The 20,490-nt window shown below is 35.2% G+C and overlaps 1 non-coding gene and 1 pseudogene across 1 annotated transcript; both read right to left on the reverse strand.

Annotated features, from left to right (window-relative positions):
• The window catches only part of LOC115853075 (proline-rich protein 13 pseudogene), a 73,962-nt pseudogene extending 68,469 nt beyond the window's left edge, over positions 1-5,493 (reverse strand).
• A 13,254-nt stretch (positions 5,494-18,747) lies between these two features.
• LOC115853099 (U6 spliceosomal RNA) lies at positions 18,748-18,854 on the reverse strand. The gene has a single exon (XR_004039417.1). It is a non-coding gene; the product is annotated as a U6 spliceosomal RNA (small nuclear RNA).
• Between the last annotated feature and the right edge of the window lie 1,636 nt (positions 18,855-20,490).

A 20,490-nucleotide genomic window follows, 5' to 3' on the forward strand; every position in this document is an offset into this window, starting at 1 on the left:
AAGACTTAGTATTTAAAAAAAGTTAAATATCTCATTAACAAATTTATATTGATTATATAGAGAAATGATACTATTTGGGACATATTAAGCTAAATATCAAAATGGAGTTCTCTTGGGGGCTTCCCTGGTGGCGCAGTGGTTGAGAGTCCACCTGCCGATGCAGGGGTTGGTGTCCCGGTCCGGGAAGATCCCACGTGCCGCAGAGCGGCTGGGCCCGTGAGCCATGGCCGCTGAGCCTGCGTGTCCGGAGCCTGAACAAAATTGAGTTCTCTTGCTTCTTTTTACTTCTCTTAATGTAACTATTGAAATATTTAATATTTTTTAGTTGGTTTGAATTTTACTTCTATGAGGCTGTGCTTGTCTAACATATTAAAGGCTCCTCCTCAACTCTGGATAATTGATTTGCCTTTTCTAGACTCAGCCTGCTGTCACTTTTCAAGTCCTTGAGCATTACCAGGAAACCTTCCAACTCCCAGCATTTCCCTCAGTCTCTCTCCTTCAGCCTTCATTAAAGGAAAGTCAAAATCCATGACTGTACGTATAAAATTCTCTATGCTATTCCTTTAATATTAGTTAAGGCTCTGAATATAAATTCCATAAGCCAACTTAAGCTATGATAAGTAGAAGAGACATGGCTATTACAAAGACACGAAAGTGTTTTGTAGAATAAAACTTCAATTTCTTCTGTCAAATGAATAAACGAATTAATGAAAACATATTAAGAGTAATTATTGGTGGAGCTTTTAATGTTTGAGTAAATCAAAGTAATTACTTGTCTTTTAAATTTCAGTTTTCCATGCTGCTTAGTTCTCATTTTAAAAAATAGCAAGGACAATCAAGGGGACTAAAAGATAAATCAGGTAATCATATGCTATTTATTATCCACTGAATTGTTATCTGATAATACCAGAAGGACTCTGATAGTAATTATAGTGCCTATTTATCTCTTTTTAGAAATACGTCTGACTACAAAAAATTGACTGAGTTATTTAAACTCAGTTCAAAGCTTAGGTGAACAAGGCCTTTCATACCTGCTTTTTATTATAGTGCTAATGTTTTAGAATTACTAACTCCCTTTTATCAAACAAACCTCTGAAAACAACAACTTTAATGACTGCTTTAAAAATTAGCAGCTCATTCAAAAAAAAAATGCTCACAATTGCCAGGAAATAAACCATTTAGGAGTTTTAGGCTAAGATTATTTAATTGTTTAATTAATTCAACAAATATTCACTGAATGCCACCTGTGTGAGGCAAAACTCTAAGAAGAGAAGATACACAAATAAAACACAATCCTTGATCTTGAAGGCTAAGAGTTTAGTGACGAGGATGGGTTACTGTGTACTTGGGGGAATTATAAAGACAAAAAAATATATTTTTTCTCCTGTGCTGTGTTTTGCCTTTCCACAAACTCAAAGAATCACCTTTCCCCATATTTATTAGCATTAAGTCCCTCAAAAGTCCAAATACTCCAAACACTAGCTAACTCCAAATCCTTACCCCGGTAAATAATAATCCTTTGCTATGGGCCCACTGCTGGAGGAGTAAAGCTGGATGCTCCCAGAAGGGCAGAAAAAGATGTTGGGCTTTGAGGCACAAGAGGGAAAGAATGGAGGAAGCAAAATATCATTTTAACGCTATGCTTCCTAACATGGCAGCATCTCTGAATAAGATTAGCTACTTCCACCCCACAACAATCATATAGATTCTAGAGAGAGAAGACTGGGGAAGTGGGTAGGAGAAGTATTGATATAAGTAGGGTAGGTAGAAGAAATGAAGGAATAGTGTAAGCACTTCTCTTCCCCACCACATAGGCAGAGACTGAAGTGAACTTCCTGCCTGGCCCAAGAGCTGGTAGGATTGAGCCTGATATTACTGATTTAGAGAAATGGAGCTATGTGATGGTGCTAACATCTGAGGCTGAGAGGAAAATTCATATTGTCACAGGCTGATAACCAAGGCTGATGGTCAGCTAGTAGGCATTAGTATGGGCTGTTAATAAATAGCTGAATAAACAGCTGCTGTGCAAAGCCCAACGAGTTTTCTACTGCTTCAGTTACCCTGGTTCAGGTTCCACTTCTCTAGAATCCTTGCTCTTTTCTCAATCCAGCAACTAAAGAGGCAATACTTGTCACATCAGGAGCCCCAGGACCCCACTCCAACATTAAAGCAGTCATCCTTTGATTGGACTGTGCACGTCCATTCATGGTGTTAATATTGTGACATCTGCCCTGTTAAAACCCACCAAATTTGCCAAAAATTGGGTTACCAAAATTTTTTTAGACAATTTAAAAAAAAAGTAAGTCTACTACTTTATTATTTAAACATGAGAAACAGTATAGATTACTTCCCTCACTTTGAATACTGCCTGCTCAAAATTATTTCCATTTTTCCCCTTTGTGTTTAACTTACATTGAAGTTTATGGAAAAGCTATATACTTAAAAGAAATATAATAACGAAATGCTATCATTAGTGAGTTAATAGCATCAACTGATCCACCACATTGTTGCTACATTATGGGTTTTGTTTGTTTGTTTCTGTTTTGCTATTTTGTTTTCTAACGTACACTACTATGTGTAGTGGGAGAATATTTTTGATATATTAACCAATTTATCCCTCTAATCTCTTTTATTATTACTATTTTTATTATTTTTTATCACGAGGCCCTCCCCCTACTAAAACTAACCGTTGAAAGTGGAAAACGTGGAGTTCCAATATGGTGTGCGTACAGAGAATATTGAAAATCTAGCTTGGGTGTCAAAATAGACTCTTAAAGCTTAAAGCAGAGACAATAATCTTGAAAGTTAATTTCTCATTTGTAAGAGCTGGGTATTTTGGAACTCAAAAGGCTAAGTCTTGATGAGAGCAGAGCATGAATATCATGCCAAATACAACATTTTATAAGAGCAATAACAAAAGAATCACATCTCCCAAATCTGCAAGTTGGGCAAGGAGAGAAAAGGAAGAGATTGGACCAAGGAGAGGGATTTGTGGTCAGAGGACCAGACCTGAAAATCTCGATAGTCAACATTGAGAACTGTCAAGTCTACACATGAGATTTGCCAAGGAGCTCCTGTGGCAGCCTCAGAAGCCTCAGAAGCCCATCCCATCACCCTGCCAATGAGTACAGCACACCATCCCAGGTGAGAACGTAAGAATTCTTGTACTTCTAAGTGCCGTGTATCATCAGCTGATCAGCTGAACAGTAATGATGTCTGACCCTACCCTGTGGGAATCACCAATATCATCAATCTCCCTGTTAATCTCCCAGAAAATTATTGAATCTTCTCACTCCCACTCGTGCACCTCTTGCCAAACAGAGAGCCTGGATACCTAGAAGGCCAGTGATAGTACGAAAGAGGACTAGTGATGTGGAAAGGAAAACCTTCAGCACCCTTACTTTGTAGGGGACAGAAAGGAATTAGTTCACAATTCTAACCTTTATTTGAATACAGACCAATTACATACAATTTTCTGCTTTAATACTGAATACTTAAAAATAACTGAACTTTCAGTGAAAATATCTTCCAATGCCTAAGTTTACCTTATAAATGAAAGGTTTCCTAATAAATAAAAAAATAAAGAAGTCACCAGATACTGGGTTAGAATCTTACCTCTCCTCGATATACCTTGGTAATGTTCTGGCCTTTAAATAAAATTCTATCTTTGGTTTCTTATTAATCTCTTTCTCATTAAAATATGGAGATAAAATTATTCAAAGTTTTTTTAGTGTGTTTTAAACATTGGGCAACATCCATCTCATTTTTTAAAATTACAGTCACCCTTTTGTTCAACAAGGTAATATGAAAAAAAATAACCCTGCCTTTTAGGGTTTTATTTTATGATTTATTTATTTATTGTCAAAAGGCACATCCTCATCATCTCTCAGCAGGCCTGAAAGGGACCAGATGTTTCCTATCATGCGTTTCCTCTCAATTCTTCAGTTCATTTTTGACAGGCTGAAATTGGAGTATTTATCACTGTTGGTGTTGTGCTTAGTAATTGCTATTTGTCAAACTCACAGAAATATCTTTTAAAGAGAGCTAGCATCATCTAGACTAGGGCTATCTAATTTGACTCTCATGACAACTTGTAGTCAAAATCTCAATCAAATAGGTGTATTGAATAAACTTTCACTTTCCACGACATACGCATGTTCAAATTAGCTGTTCAGACTGATTTGAATTTTCAACATTTAAGATGTCTTAGAAAGGATTTAAGGCAGTTTCCAAGTATAATTGAAAACAATAATAAAGTATAAGTAAAGATAAAGGCATTTTTAAAGAGGTAAAATCCTTTAATCTGCAAAGTATGCAATACTATTGCTAATATCATTATAATGAATTGGTCATAGTTGTAACTCATATTTTAATGTATTTTATAATTTAATAAGAACTCATAAATTTAACCCTTATCCCATAATTCTCTCAGGACAATCTGATGAGTTAGACAGAATGGACATTATTAGTCATATTTTCTCAACGAAAAAAGAGAGGCAAAGAAAGATTAAGGGATCTAGCTAGGTTCACACTAAGAAAAGCTTCTTTAATTTTATTCTAATTGACATTTTTATTTATTAAAATGAGTGGTAGTCTCTGATTTGAAACAAATCATGTTATTCACATATATACCACAAGTCCAGAGAGACGGACACAGGAGTGGGACGCCTCATAGTGCTGAGAAATCAGATGATGTCACATTTCTGATATACTCTTATAGCACCTGCTTCCGTAAACACTCTGTAATTGAGGTCCTGCCATATTTTTATACAAGTTGTGTCTAAATTTCTCATTACCAGGATGACACACCTCTATTTTTAGCAGGAAATATGATGGAGGGCTGATCTTGGACTGAATTTTATTTTGCTCCAAATAGTAGTTTTTAAATCAAATCAATTATCCCGTTAGTGGTGTTTATTTTTAACCATCAGGTCCTATTCCTTCCAAGTCTGCCTAAAAAGGTAAATCTTAAAATGAACAGGAATCTTCCCTTGGTTTTTGATTTCAAGAATTCCTTGAGGTATAAGGACATGGCAAGATCAGGTAGGTCATGTCTTTGCATGTATTCCTAGATGAAAACACTAGGTTAACCTGGGCAGTGTAGATTCTCTCTGAGTTGATGAAAATCCAATGTTTGACCCATATTAATAAAGCTTTTTTTTTTTTGCGGTACACGGGCCTCTCACTGTTGTGGCCTCTCCCGTTGCGGAGCACAGGCTCCGGACGCGCAGGCTCAGCAGCCATGGCTCACGGGCCCAGCCGCACCGTGGCACGTGGGATCTTCCCGGACCGGGGCACGAACCCGTGTCCCCTGCATCGGCAGGCGGACTCTCAACCACTGCGCCACCTGGGAAGCCCTGATAAAGCTTTTAATTCTACAAAACATCCCCAATTCTCTTACCCAGGCTTTACCTTCTCATGTTCCATGAAGGCAGGGATCTTGTCAATCTTGTTTATCGTTTTATCCTCAGGACCTATAACAATTCCTGACATGTAGCAGGTGCTAAATGATATGTGTTGAATGAAAAACCCCTGAATTTGAGAAAATATGCCCTCCAACTAAATAATTCATCTGCCAGGTAGACTCAGTCATGTATCCTCATTAAAATGTTAGGCATTTTAACATCCTGGTTATTAGGAGAGCAATTATGACAGCAAAATTACATATTGTCAAAAAGAGCTAGTAAAGGAGTCTAATAGGTATAACCAGAGAAGAAAAAAAAAGAGCCTTGGGTTGGGGTGGAAGGGGAGGAAGCATATGTATGCCTTGAATACAGGGTAAAAAAAATGAAGGAAGGAATTAACAACTGTGATGAGTGCTGATGAGAGGAGAGTGTCCATGGCCTTTGACAATATGGAGATCGAGTCAGAGACCAGATTGGAGGATTGAAGAGTGAATGGGAGATGAGGAAATAAATCTGTCATATGTAAACCCTTGTTTTTTGAGAAGCTTAGAAATTCAGGGTAGCAGAAAAATGGTACAGTAACTGCAAGAAGATGCAGGGTCAAGAGAAGCTTTATTAGTGAAAAATATTAGAGATCAGTTGAATGTTAATAGGAATAGTTGACTAAAGAAGGATAGATTGAGAACTCAGGAGAAAGGGGTATAGTACTGAAAAGAAGTTCTTGAGAAGATGAGAGACAATGGGACAAAGGACACAAATGGGCTCATTAGCTTTTGCTACCAGCACTGACACTTAATAAGAGATGGGCACTTGGAGAAGACTGATTTAGTTCAAGTAAGTTTACAGATTTGCCGATGGGAAAAGAAGGAAATTCCTATTTGATGATGTCTATGCTTACAATGACAGATGAGGAGTGTTATCAGCTGAAATGAGAGTGGTATAAAATTTAAGGGGCGCAGGAAAGTATGAAATAGTCGTTGAGGAGACATGCTCTTATTATTATTATTTTTTTATCTCTACATTTAGAGCTAACTGTTGGTGGAGACTTCCACAACAGATTTGGTAGCAGATCATATGACTCCCTTCTTTGAGGAAATATGACATTAGAGAAAATTCCCCTGTGAGATACATTTTTAGAGATAAAGATCTTATTTAAGTATATGTTTCCCAAGTCATTTTTTTTTCATAACAGATCTTGAGGAAATATTTCTACTTCTTTAATGAGCAGTTTCCAAATTCTCTTGTGCTTTAACACAGAACCTTACTATCTCAGAATCCATCAATATATATTATTAGACTGAGGAAATCAGGCCTGAGAGCACTAAAATGATCTGAGTAGGGTTCGAACTGTTGTATGCTATATTGTTACCTATTATTTCGTAAAGGATTATTTGTAACTCCAACTCAGGTACCTTAGATAATGTTTCCCTATTTTTCATGAACTATGATACTGCAGATAAGTTTAAGCATTTCTAAATCCTTTATATTCCAGCTACATGGGAACTAAGTATTGTCCCTCAATTATTCTTCCCTAAATTTTATCATTTCCCTCTCAGCTTTAATGTTCTTCATGATCTCTGCCTGTTCATGGTTAACCTGTCATAGTTCGATGCAAATATCACCTATAGTATAAAATAATCTTTGAATACACTGGTACACACTGGCTTCTCTAAATCATTGGTTATATCTCTTTTATTGCCATTACTTCCTTCTGACATTTCATTATAGTTTACTATGGAGACTTCTCAGCAATCCTAGTAGATTATGGGTTTGTTGAAGATAAGAATATCACTTATCCCTCTGTCTGTTGTCTTTGTATCCTTCACAGCACAAGCAAAGTTAGTGACTTTTATACGTTAGTGACGTGTACCAAATATGCAAATGTTTTTTGAATGAGTGAATTAGCTTCCTGGTGATACAGATTTTAGGGACTCACTTGACTGAATTTACCTTTTACAACTAGTACTCTTGTGATACTTTAAACACATCAATACAGGAAATATAAAACCCACTTCTTCTATTTATTGTTTCCTATTTCTGAAAATGAAGTGTACTGATGTCTTCATGGTATTTGTATATGACTATAAAAATTGATTTCTCTCTCTGAAGAGGTGAATAAGTTGAATGAACAACTGTTTCTAAGGAACATCAATTCCAGGCCTCCTGCTGACCATCTGAATAAACAAGGAAAATAGAATCTGTAAACCCAACAGCTTATAACTGGGCAGTATATCTGTATGTAGTAATCATTAATATGCTCTTTCAATATTTTAAGGCTAGAGGACACAATATCGTAAAAATAAATATGGATTAGTTTCCAAATCACTACCCATTTCCTTAAGTACTCATTACTGCATTCAGGCAGGGAGTGGAAGAGGTGATACCATGATGCATTGTATAGAGAGAAGTAAACATATTCTTAGATATGTATTATGTAAAGTCAAAATTTTGATTTTTAAAAGCCATAATATTTTTCCAGTTTTATTTAGATATAATTGACATAAAACATTGTATAAGTTTAAGGTGTACAACATAATGATTAATATATGCATATACTGTGAAATGATTACCACTATAAGTTTAGTGAACATCCATCACCTAACATAGTTACAGACTTTTTTCCCCCCTTGGGATGAAAACTTTTAAGATCTACTCTCTTAGCAACTTTCGAATATACACTACAGTCTTGTTAACTATTGTACATTATATCTTCAGAATTTATTTATCTTATAATTGAAGGCTGTACCTCTGACCACCTTCACCTAATGCCCCCATGCTGCACTCTCTGCCTCTGGAAACCACAGATCTGATCTCTGTTTCTATGAGTTTTCTATGAGTTTCTATGAGGTTTTTTTAGATTTCACATATAAGTAAAATCATACAGTATTTGTCTTTCTCTAATAAGTCACTTAGCATAAAGCTCTCCAGGTCCATCTGTGCTGTCACAAATGGCAAGATCATATTTTTTATGGCTGAACAGTGTTCCATTGCATATGTATGGATATGTATGTAGGTGTATAGTTGTCATTGAATTCACAACATTTGGGGCCATTATTTCTTCAAATTTTTTTCTGTCCCCCCCTCTCCTATCCTACATGGACTCAAATTACATGTATATCAGACTACTGTAAGTTGTTTCACGGCTCACGGATGATATTTTCATCTTTTTAAGTATTTTTTTCTGTCTGTGTTTCATTTCACATAGTTTCAAATGCTAGTTTCCAAATTCACCAATCTTGTCTTTTAAAACATTTTAATTACCATTATTCCTATTCAGTGTATTTTTCATCTCAGACATTATAATTTTCATCTCTAGAGGTTTGATTTTAGTCTTTTTTATCTTTCATATTTCTATTTAACATTTCAAACTCTCCTCTAGTTTTCTGAACGTTTAAAATATAGTTACAATTGCTTTAATTTAATGTCTTTATCGGCCCATGATAACATTTGGTAGTTCTGTGTCCACTTTGATTGATTTTTCTCATTATGTGTTGTATTTTCCAGCTTCTTTGCATGTCTGGTCATTTTTCATTGGCTGCCAAACGCAAATTTTACCTTGTTGGAAGCTAAATATTCTCATTACAATTCTTGACTTTGTTCTGGAATAAAGTTAAATTCGTCGGTAACAGTTTGTTATTTTTAGTTTTGCTTTTCAGAAGATATTAGACAGGAGCAGCCTTTTAGACTTAATATCCCCACTACTCAGGCAAAGCCTTCTGAGTACTCTTTGTAAAGTCCCATGAATTACGAGGCTTCCCAGTCTGGTTGATGAGAAAAGGCATTCATTCTCCATCCTGTGTGAGCCTCAGGTGATGCTTCCTGTAATCCTTTCAGGCAAATCATCCCCAGCTGTGCTATCCTCCCATTCAGGAGTGCTGATCAGTGCTCTGCAGTACTCAAGGAAGGCCTCTGCAGATGTTTGGGGTTCTCTCTATGCACAGCTCTCTTCTCTGTGGTGCTCTGCCCTGTGAATTCTGGCCCCCTTGTTCTCAAACTCTCAGCTCCATCTCATCTATTGGTATCACCTGATTTCCCCTTCCCTGCACCAGCCTGGAATCTCTTTGAAGCTGGGTAATTGTAGGGCTCATTTGCTTCCCATCTTCGCAGGGATCATTATCTTTATTGTCTGATGTCCAATATCTTGGAGGCTGTTTTTTCATTTGTTTCATCTGGATTTAGTTCTTTGAGGTTGGAGGGTAAATCTCGGTGAGAAGTTGAAGTCCTAAGAGTCTTCTCTTCTTGAGACACCCTCTTCATTTGTCTTCCTTAGAATTTATATATTCTGCTTTTACCTGTTTCCCCTGGCTGTTTCTTCTCCGTCTTTCAATTTTGGAGCCCCTAAAGCATTAGTGTAGCCTTTTATTGTTCCTTGCAATCTAATACAAGACACTATATACTGAATACTTACTTTTAGCTAGGCACTCTTCTAAGTGCTTTACATTTATAACTACAGTTAATCCTTGCAAAAATCCTAAAACCAGTGTATACTTATTAACCCCAAATTAACCTTGACTAATTTTATATAGCTTGTAAATGGTGGAGTCAAGATTTGAATCTAGATTTTCTGGTTTCAGTGGTCATGTTTTTAACAACTATACTCCATGGCTTTGTTTTGCATTATTCTTTCTTTCCAGGTGGTTTCACCCATGTGCATTATTTCAGTTACCATTTATATGCCAGTGGCTCTCAAAACCTGGACTTCTCAATCTGATCTGTCCTTCAACCTCTCAAGTTCTGTTTCTGACCAGTTCTGATACAAATGATCCATATTATTCAAAGATGTTCTTGCCTGAATGTAAGTAATTGAAACTTTCCATGATCCCCAGCTGGTTGAATCTGTGGAGGTGAAATTGATGATATGGAGGAACCACATACACAGAAGGCCGACTATAAATCTACTTGGATTTTTGACAATGTGGAGGGTCAGCACCCCAACCCTGGTGTTGTTCAAGGGTCAGCTATAATTTCCCTTAATAATATAATAAGATTTTTCTTTTTAAGGAAAATTTTCATCTATTACAGTAGATACTTAATAAATCTTAATTCTCTGTTCCTTACCACTTTGCCTCATCATTTTCATGAGGATATTGTCCAAATACTAAATGAGAGAAGACAGTCAAACATTGTACACAGATATTACTTAAAGGCAATTTGATAGAAAACACTTCCGAAGAACCAGAGATTCTTCAAATAAACTACATTTTTTAATTAAAAAATGTTAACATCTTCAATATATGTATCTTATTTTATATTGCTATATCATAAAATACAAAGCTATATCATTGCTATATTTTCAAGTTTTAATTTTTTATCTCTTTGATTTAGTAGTTAAGTATGTATGTCTGTGCTAAATCTAACATGTGCTAACATGTGCTAACATTAGGGTTATAGTTCAAGTTTGTTATAAAATAAAATGCTATGTGTATTAGACTGCTAGGGTTGCCACAACACTAGACCACAGACTGAATGTCTTAAACAACAGAAATTAATTTTCTCACAGTTCTGGAGCTTAAAAGTACAAGATCAAGGTTCTGGAAAAGCCAGTTTCTGGTGAGACCTTTCTTCCTGGCTTGCAAATGGCTGCATTCTTTCTCTGTCCTCACATGGCTTTTTCTCTGTGCATGTGTACATGGGAAGACAGAGAGAGATCTCTACTGTTTCTTCCTCTTCTTATCAGGACACCAGTTTTATGGGACTAAGGTCCCACCCTTATGACCTCATGTAATTTTAATTACCTCCTTAAAGACCCTATCTCCAAATACAGTCACATTGAGGTGTAAGGCTTCAGTATATAAATTTGGGGGGTACACAATTCAGTCCATAACAGTATATAGTTGACCCCTGAACAAGGCAGGAGTTTGGGGCACCAACCCCTGGCAAAGTAAAAAATCCAAGTATAACTTTACAGTTGGCCCTTTGTCATTCCACATTCACAGACTCAACCAACCACAGATCGTGTGATACTATAGTACATATTTATGGGAAAAAATCCATGTATGAGTGGAACCTCACAGTTCAAACACATGTCGAACAAGGGTCAACTGTATATAATTTTCATATAAAGACAAGGGAGTCCTGAATATTAAGCATCTCAGGGCAAAAAAAAACAAAATCAAAAAATAACCCTTGGAATTGTAAATACATTCAAAGTGCAAGAAATTTAATTAGTATATATATAATGTATATGTAAACAATATCTAATGACTACATTTAAGAGAAAGTGATGAGATTAATTTAGCTTACTATATGAAGTATTTGGTTTATAATTCTGTGTCTGAATTAAGATTATACACTTTAAACTTTAAAAGGCTGAGTTTGTTATAGCTTTTTAAAAAGCTGCACATTTGTAATATATTGAGTTATATATTCTGTGAAGATCTTACAAATCTTTAAACCACTTGATCCTTTAATAACTGGAATTTTGTCATTAATTTTGCACTTGAGAGAAGGGTAGAACTGATTTAATCAAGGCATAATTATAGTACTTTGAAATATAATTTTATTCTTTTACTGAAGGGATGTGTTCACATTTTTATTTTTTAAATTTGACATGAAGTCTCTTAATGACATGAAAGTTTCATGTTTCCTTTTTTTCTTATCTTCCTCTAATTTTAGAGTTTTTTCCCTTCTACTTCTCCATTGCCTCTATTCCACACTATTCTCTCCTCTTCTTTATTCATTGAACTTTCTTTTTATACATCCAACAAATTGTATTATATTTGAATATAATTTTGATTTTTAAGGGGTATGCTTTCGCTTCTGTAATGGATAGGATTGCTAGCATGTACCTTAGAGATTGATCTGCCTGTATTTTTAATTGTCTTATTGAAAATATAATATTCATGATCTCCTGAGACTGTTGTAGTCATTGGCAACAATGTCTGCATGTTATCTACATTCTCTGCCTTATCAACTCTGAAACGGCTGTTTACCTGATTTTGATAGCTACTTTGAAAGACCATTCTCAGGAAATATTTCCTAACCATGGTAACCATAATGCACAAATACACACAGTTACTCTTGTATAAAAATGTGGTGTACAAAGATTGTTGGCAATGTTAAGACCACCCAGTTTGGGGTGGATTTGGAGAAAATGTCATGATTCACCCAGAATATAAAGGATTAATGGAAGCTATGATGAGTAAATTAGAAAGGAAATTTTTAATTTTATCCCAGAATATAACAGGAACCATTCTGGATGGCTAGCATTCTCTTCTAGCTGCAAGTGGCCACTGTTACTTCTTATTCTGTGTGTCTGTCACTTTTCTATTAGCAACTTTGGAATTTTATATTGAGCAATACATTATATCCCCATCATTTCACTTCTGGACCCAAAAGGTAAAACTATCCCGGTTTCTCTAGGCAACCATCATAGCCTAAGCTCTCCCTCTTCCATAAAACACACGGACCTGAGTGTTTTCATTTATTCATTCAACAAATGTTTACTGAGCCAGGCATTGCACAAAAGCTGCAAAAGCCAGTATGATCCCTGCCCTCTTCTAGTCTTCTCTACTGGAGGAAACACATATTAATCGAGTAATCACACAAACTGATGGCTAATTTCAACTTCTACAATGTTGCAAAACAGGTACACAGTGCTAGAAAATCTTTAAAGTGAGGAACTGACCTCAAACGGAAGGTCAGTGAAGTCTTCCCTGTGGAAGGACCGCCTGAGCCGAGATCTAAAGGATGAGTGGCAAATAAGAGGTAAAAGATGGGGAGAAAAGCACTTTTGCTCAAGGTATCAGTTTGGTATCTTGATGCAGCATGGCAAGTATAAAGGAATAAAATCACTCATGTGGCTGCAGTATAGCACGAAGGAGAGCAGGGTGTGAAATCAGATTGAAGAGGGAGCTGGAAGCCAGCTTTCACTTTATGAAGGGAAGATACAGAGTAAGAGTTGCTTTTTGAAAAGGTGACTCTGGGAGACTGTGGCATATTTTATAGTTGTTTTTTCTGGAACTGCATTTCTTTGGATGATTAGTCAAATGAAGAAAGGCAGGCTTCCTTTATTATCTCACGTTAGTACTTCATAATCACCCTAGTTTATCCCAGTGTGTATACTAAGATTCAATGCCTCAAAAAATGCGAAGAAGAAAATGGAAGCGTATTGGAAACCTTTGTCCCACCATTAACTTCAGCCCTTTGATAATTTCAGTTTGGAATTTTGGATATTTCTAGGCCTCCGTGAAGAGTTGGTCTGCCCAAAATGATTATATAGCAGGGTGTCATAGAATAAACCAAAGAGTTGCAGTCTGGTTTAAAAATGGTCAACAAACATACATCTAATCTGTAATATGAAAGACATGAAAAATCCAAAACTTAAAACCAAGCCAAATAGCCAGAAGGTGGAAAGCTTTTAAAATAAAAACATCTCACTTCATTTCCAATATAACTGATTAAAAACTCTAAAAGTGATATTTTCTAACAAATGGTTATTAAACATGAGGACAAAGTTAATGTATTTTTCTATGATAATGCTGTTATTTCAAATGCTCTGAATATCTGGAACATTAAGATTATTCAAAACTATAGTAAAATAGTTACTCATTACCTATAAGTTTACTGAGTTTTGTGCTTAAACAGACTGTGGATAGTTGTTTCAAGGCAAGAATGTGAAATCTGTCAATGTCCAACTCAGCATAATTTTAATTGTACTTACAGATATAGGTGAGCACATTAATATTTCACAATCATTTTCACCCTCCAAGAAGCCATCATCACTGATTAAAGTCTTCTGAAATACTATTGAATCTTTCAAATTTTCTTGGAATTATAATAACTATAAATTTGTGCTTATAATTCACCAAGCAAATTTCCCTAGAGTTCTTTCCATCATAAATTTCTGATAATGTGAAAATTATTTGAAAATTATTACATTTCTCATAATGTGATCTGAATCTCTATCTGTATTTCCATAAGTAATAGTTTAAAATGTACATTAGCATAGTCTGATATAGCTTTATTTCACCACTAACGTTTTAACGACAGTTATAGTGAGGAAAGAGCTGCACAATACTTTGAAGAAATGTACTTTCAAAAATTGATCTATTTAATATAATTTGCACATTTGCTTTCTAAATTATAATTTATCTTTGATAACAAAGATTTTTTGTATTTATGAATAACTGTGCAATTAATTTGTGTTTGTTTTATTTCATCTTATTTTGTTTAGATGACAGCTGAGGAAAGACTTGTAGAAATCACCTGAAGTAACGTTACTGTTGTCACGTTGCTAACAAAGAAGACTGGTAAATGACAATGAAGAATTTCCTATCAACACTTTTTTCCTGTATTAAATAATTGTTGGAAAGGGGATTGTTGGAAATCATAATAAATTTAAAATGTGTTCTCTATAGAAAAGGGAGAAAGAAAGAAAATGAACATTTCTCATTATATCTTCCAACTTTCTGAATCTCAGATCATAATGGTAAATCCAAAAAAAGCCTTTTTCTAAATGAGTGTATATTGAAGTAAGTTATCAGAAGAGGGTGAAAGAGAAAAAAATCAAGTAAAAATACAACCCTAAGGAGTTATCTGGTATATTCTGCTTCTCACCAAGTTACATTTTTAACTCTGTGTAGTAAGAGAACATTAAAGTGAATTGCTAAAAAGATATTTACATTCAAGATGTGCTTGACTATTTGGATAGAATAAAAATTGATTATTTGGATAGAACAGAAATGCTGACCAACCCAGATCTTTGTATACTGGAAGATGAAACTCTTCCTACACATGCCTGTGCAGATTTCAGGGTACAATGCTTACTAGATTGTGCAAAAAGTTCCTCCTAAAATGTTCCAGATTAGCACATGTGCCACGATACAGTAACTCCACAATTCACTGTCCAAACCCTGACAATTTTAAAAGTGAAATGGAGAGCCCTTAATAATTAAAGTAATACAAGAATCACAAAGTGGGTCTGTCTCAGTCACAAATGAGTATTTACTCACTATGGCCCCAGCTATTTTGTAGATATATTTACCCAATCATGAAATTACCTCCTAGTTTCTTTAACTCCATGAGTTATTATTTATTTGTTAATACACTCTGTCATATGGACTCCATTTCATCTTTTTTGTGTGTTTCTTTTATGACATATTTTAGTCTGATTTATAATTACTTAAAAGCTAGAATGCTCATATTTAAAATATATTGAAGATTATTTAATATATGCTAAGCATTGGTTCAAACTTATTTCACAGCAATGTTGTGAAATAGGTATTATTCAAAGCAGAGGCTCTGAAAAAATTATGTTCATTACCTAAGGATACTCTGTCAATAAGAGGATCCATATTCTAATCTGGGTCTTTTTGACAAAAAGGACTAAACTTTTAGCCACTGGGCCACCTGTCTCATTCCTTCAACTCATCTGGAGTTGTAGATTTAGCTCTACTGAGTGATCCTCTATGTCAATAACCTTAACTTCTCTGTGTTTCAGATTTATATTATCTGTTAAATAATCAGGATAGAAAACAAAACCACCTTGGAGATAGCAAAATGCAAACTGTCCTGGAGAGCTGGCTGCGTTATCTGAAGGAAAGAACTACCTAGCCAAAATTATGACCATCTCATTCATTCATCCATTCAATTCATTCAAGCAACATTCCATAGCATAGAGATATATTAATTAACTCAAACTATTAAATACTAGGTAACAAGTTTACAAAGAAGAACAAAGCATACTCCCTGCCCTCAAGGAGTTCACCGTCTCTGTGGGGCTACAACTCACGATTATAAACTACGTGTTAAATGAAATAATAAAATATTACGGGAGGATAGAAAAGAGGTACAGTCTAAGGGCAGGAGTGAGTGTGAGCGGTGTGGCCAGTGGGAAAGAGAGGTCAGGTAATGATTTCTAAAGGAATCTCAGATGCAGTTGCTTTGGCTTTCATATGTGTGGAACTGGCAACTTTTCAATCTGATATATTAGTTAAGGGAATCCCCTGAGTTCACCTGAAAGCACAACCTTGTTTTCATCTCCCAAATATTCAGTTACATAGTCAACCACAAATAAAAAACAAAGCTACTATATGATCTGCATCTTTATTCCTGCCCTGCTACTAGGTTCATCAGTACCGCTTTTTAAAATTCCATATATATGCATTAGCATACGGTATTTGTTTTTCTCTTTCTGACTTACTTCACTCTGTATGACAGACCCTAGGTCCATCCACCTCATTACAAGTAACTTAATTTCGTTCCTTCTTAGGGTTGAGTCCATTGTATATATGTGTCACATCTTCTTATCCATTCATCTGTCAATGGACATTTAGGTTGCTTTCATGTCCTGACTATTGTAAACAGTGCTGCAATGAACACTGTGGTACATGACTCTTTTTGAATTATGGTTTTCTCAGGATAAATGCCCAGTAGTGGGATTGCTGGGTCATATGGTAGTTCGATTTTAGTTTTTTAAGGAAACTCCATACTATTCTCCATAGTGGCTGTATCAATTTACATTCCCACCAACAGTGCAAGAGGGTGCCCTTTTCTCCACACCCTCTCCGGCATTTATTGTTTGTAGATTTTTTTGATGATGGCCATTCTGACCAGTGTGAGGTGATACCTCATTGTGGTTTTGATTTGTATTTCTATTATGATTAGTGATGTTGAGCATCTTTTCATGTGTTTGTTGGCCATCTGTATAACTTCTTTGGAGAAATGTCTATTTAGGTCTTCTGCCCATTTTTGGATTGGGCTGTTTGTTTTTTTGATATTGAGCTGCATGAGCTGCTTGTACATTTTGGAGATTAATCCTTTGTCAGTTGCTTCATTTGCAAATATTTTCTCCCATTCTGAGGGCTGTCTTTTCGTCTTCTTTATGGTTTTCTTTGCTGCAAAAGCTTTTAAGTTTCGTTAGGTGCCATTTATTTTCGTTTTTATTTCCATTTCTCTAGGAGGTGGGTCAAAAAGGATCTTGCTGTGATTTATGTCATAGAGTGTTCTGCCTGTGTTTTCCTCTAAGAGTTTTATAGTGTCTGGCCTTCCATTTAGGTCTTTAATCCATTTTGAGTTTATTTTTGTGTATGGTGTTAGGAAGTGTTCTAATTTCATTCTTTTACATGTAGCTGTCCAGTTTTCCCAGCATCACTTATTGAAGAGACTGTCTTTTCCTCCATTGTATATTCTTGCCTCCTCTGTCATAGATTAGGTGACCATAGGTGTGTGGGTTTATCTCCGGGCTTTCTATCCTGTTCCATTGATCTATATTTCTGTTTTTGTGCTAGTACCATACTGATTACTGTAGCTTTGTAGTATAGGCTGAAGTCAGGGAGCATGATTCCTCCAGCAACTTTTTTCTTTCTTGAGATTGCTTTGGCTATTCGGGGTCTTTTGTGTCTCCATACAAATTGTAAAATTTTTGTTCCAGTTCTGTGAAAAATGCCGTTGGTAATTTGATAGGGATTGCACTGAATCTGTAGATTGCTTTGGGTAGTATAGTCATTTTCACAATGTTGATTCTTCCAATCCAAGAACATGGTATATCTCTCCATCTGTTTGTATCATCTTTGATTCCTTTCATCAGTGTCTTATAGTTTTCTGCATACAGGTCTTTTGCCTCCTTAGGAAGGTTTATTCCTAGGTATTTTATTCTTTTTGTTGCAATGGTAAATGGGAGTGTTTCCTTAATTTTTCTTTCAGATTTTTCATTGTTAGTGGATAGGAATGCCAGAGATTTCTGTGCATTTTGTATCTTGCTACTTTACCAAATTCATTGATTAGCTCTAGTAGTTTTCTGGTGGCATCTGTAAGATTTTCATGTCATCTGCAATTAGCGATGTTGATCATCTTTTCATGTGCCTCTTCGCCATCTGTATGTCTTCTTTGGAGAAATGTCTATGTAGGTCTTCTGCCCATTTTTTTTATTGTGTTGTTTGTTTTATTGATATTGAGTTGCATGAGCTGTTTGTATATTTTAGATATTAACCCTCTTGTCAGTCACATCATTTGCAAATATTTTCTCTCATTCCATAAGTTGTCTTTTCATTTTGCTGATGGTTTTCTTTGTTCTGATAAAGCTTTTAAGCTTGATTAAGTCCCGTTTGTTTATTTTTTCTTTTATTCCTTTTGCCTTGGGAGACTAATCTAAGAAAATATTGCTACAATTTATGTCCCAGAATGTTTTGCCTGTGTTCTCTTCTAGGAGTTTTATGGTGTCTTTTCTTATATTTAGGTCTTTAAACTATTTTGAGTTTATTTTTGTATATGGTATGAGGGAGTGTTCTAATTTCATTGATTAACATGTAGCTGTCTGGCTTTCCCAAAACCACTTGCTGAAGAGACTGTCTTTTCGTCATTGTATATCCTTGCCTCCTTTGTTGTATGTAGATTTTTTTTTTTTAATACAGAACACTTCACAAATTTGCATGTCATCCTTATGCAGAGGCCATGCTAATCTTCCCTGTATCGTTCCTATTTTAGTATGTGTGCCACTGAAGCGAGCACTGTTGTAGATTAATTGACTGTACATGTGTGGGTTTATTTCTGGGCTCTCTATTCTGTTCCATTGATCTACATGTCTGTTTTTGTGCCAATACCATGCTGTTTGATTACTGTAGCTTTGTAGTATTGTCTGAAGTCTGGAAGGCTTATGCCTCCAGCTTTGTTCTTCTTCCTCAGATTTGCTGTGGCAATTCTGGGTCTTTTGTGGTTCCATATAAATTTATTTTAAAGTGATAAATAAAGCATGTTCTTTGACCTCAGAAAAATTCTAATCAAAATAAGTACAAAAATGAGTCAGAGGGTAAGGATGTGATTTTGCCACTCTTGTCAAGCAAGCTATTCAAATCATTACAAGTATGTGAACTGAATAGGCTGCAAAGAAAAAAAAAAAAAGATGGTTCAATGATCTTTGAAGTTTAATCTGGCACTATCGTTGGGGATTTATATCAATATTTCAGGCCAATACAAAAATTAGAAATGTTTTACACATATCTGACTTCTAGATTTGTTCACAGGTTATGGGGATGGTATATGTATTCTGGACTGATGTATTTGAAATAAACTACTGTGTCACAAAGGAATGGGAAAGAGAATAAAGAGCTCTATGAATTGTAAACTGTATCTTACATATTTTGTCTGCATAATGATAAAAAAGAGCCATATTCAGAAAAAATCCTATGTTTGCTTTCAAACAATTTTAAAAGATCAATTTAATGTGTAGGTAAAAGGTGTGGGGAGCGATAAGCATTACAGCTAATCACTTTGAGAAAAAGTCCAATGTACAGAGGAAATCAATACATTTCCATAGCAATGGACACTTTCCATTTAATTATACCCATGGTCCTAAATCCCCTGACGGCAGGAAGTTTCTTCCTTTTTTATTGCTGTCATTACTACTTAAAAGGTTTTCCTGATACAAAGTCAGCACTCAATCAAGACTTGTTGAATGAACTAAATAAGAATAAGGTTACAGAGTCCCAGACTGGTTTTTTGTGTTTTTTAAGTAAAAGACTTGCAAATGAAAGATACCACTGAGAAAGTATTTCTAAACTTCAGAAGTTTGAATCCAGCCTAATGCAGTTTGTACCAATATCTCCCTAAATTGAGTATCAAAAGCCTTACAAGTGCATAGAGATTAGAATTTTAGTAAATGTTACTGTAAGAATATAAATCTTCTATATAAAACATTGTTATATTACCTTATTTTGCAAAAGAAAAAACTATATGTGAAACAATCAATCTATTTGTTCAAATGTTTGTTTTAGGTTTGTTCAAATTTGTTCTAGGTTTTCTTTTTACTTAAGTTTTTTAATAAGTTAAAAATATTTTTTATTATAAACTGTAGAATTAAGCTAGTCCCTTTTGTAGGCATGTAAACAGAAATGTAATTATTAAAAGTACACAGGTGGAAGATATAATGTATACTAAGATGTGTTTATGTCTAAAAACATTTTTGTAAAAACAAGCACTGCTATCCAGGTAAATATTAAATATTCTGTCTTAAAATGCATATTTAAAGATATAATTTGCCTTCTTTTTAAAAAATTAATACTATCTAATTTGAGAAAGCAGAGTGGGGGCTGTTTTCTTATCCCAAGGTAGACAGAATTTTGACAGGGGCAGGAAATGTGCTTGCACT

This window comes from Globicephala melas, chromosome 10 (assembly GCF_963455315.2).
Source record: "Globicephala melas chromosome 10, mGloMel1.2, whole genome shotgun sequence".
Lineage (NCBI taxonomy): Eukaryota > Metazoa > Chordata > Mammalia > Artiodactyla > Delphinidae > Globicephala > Globicephala melas.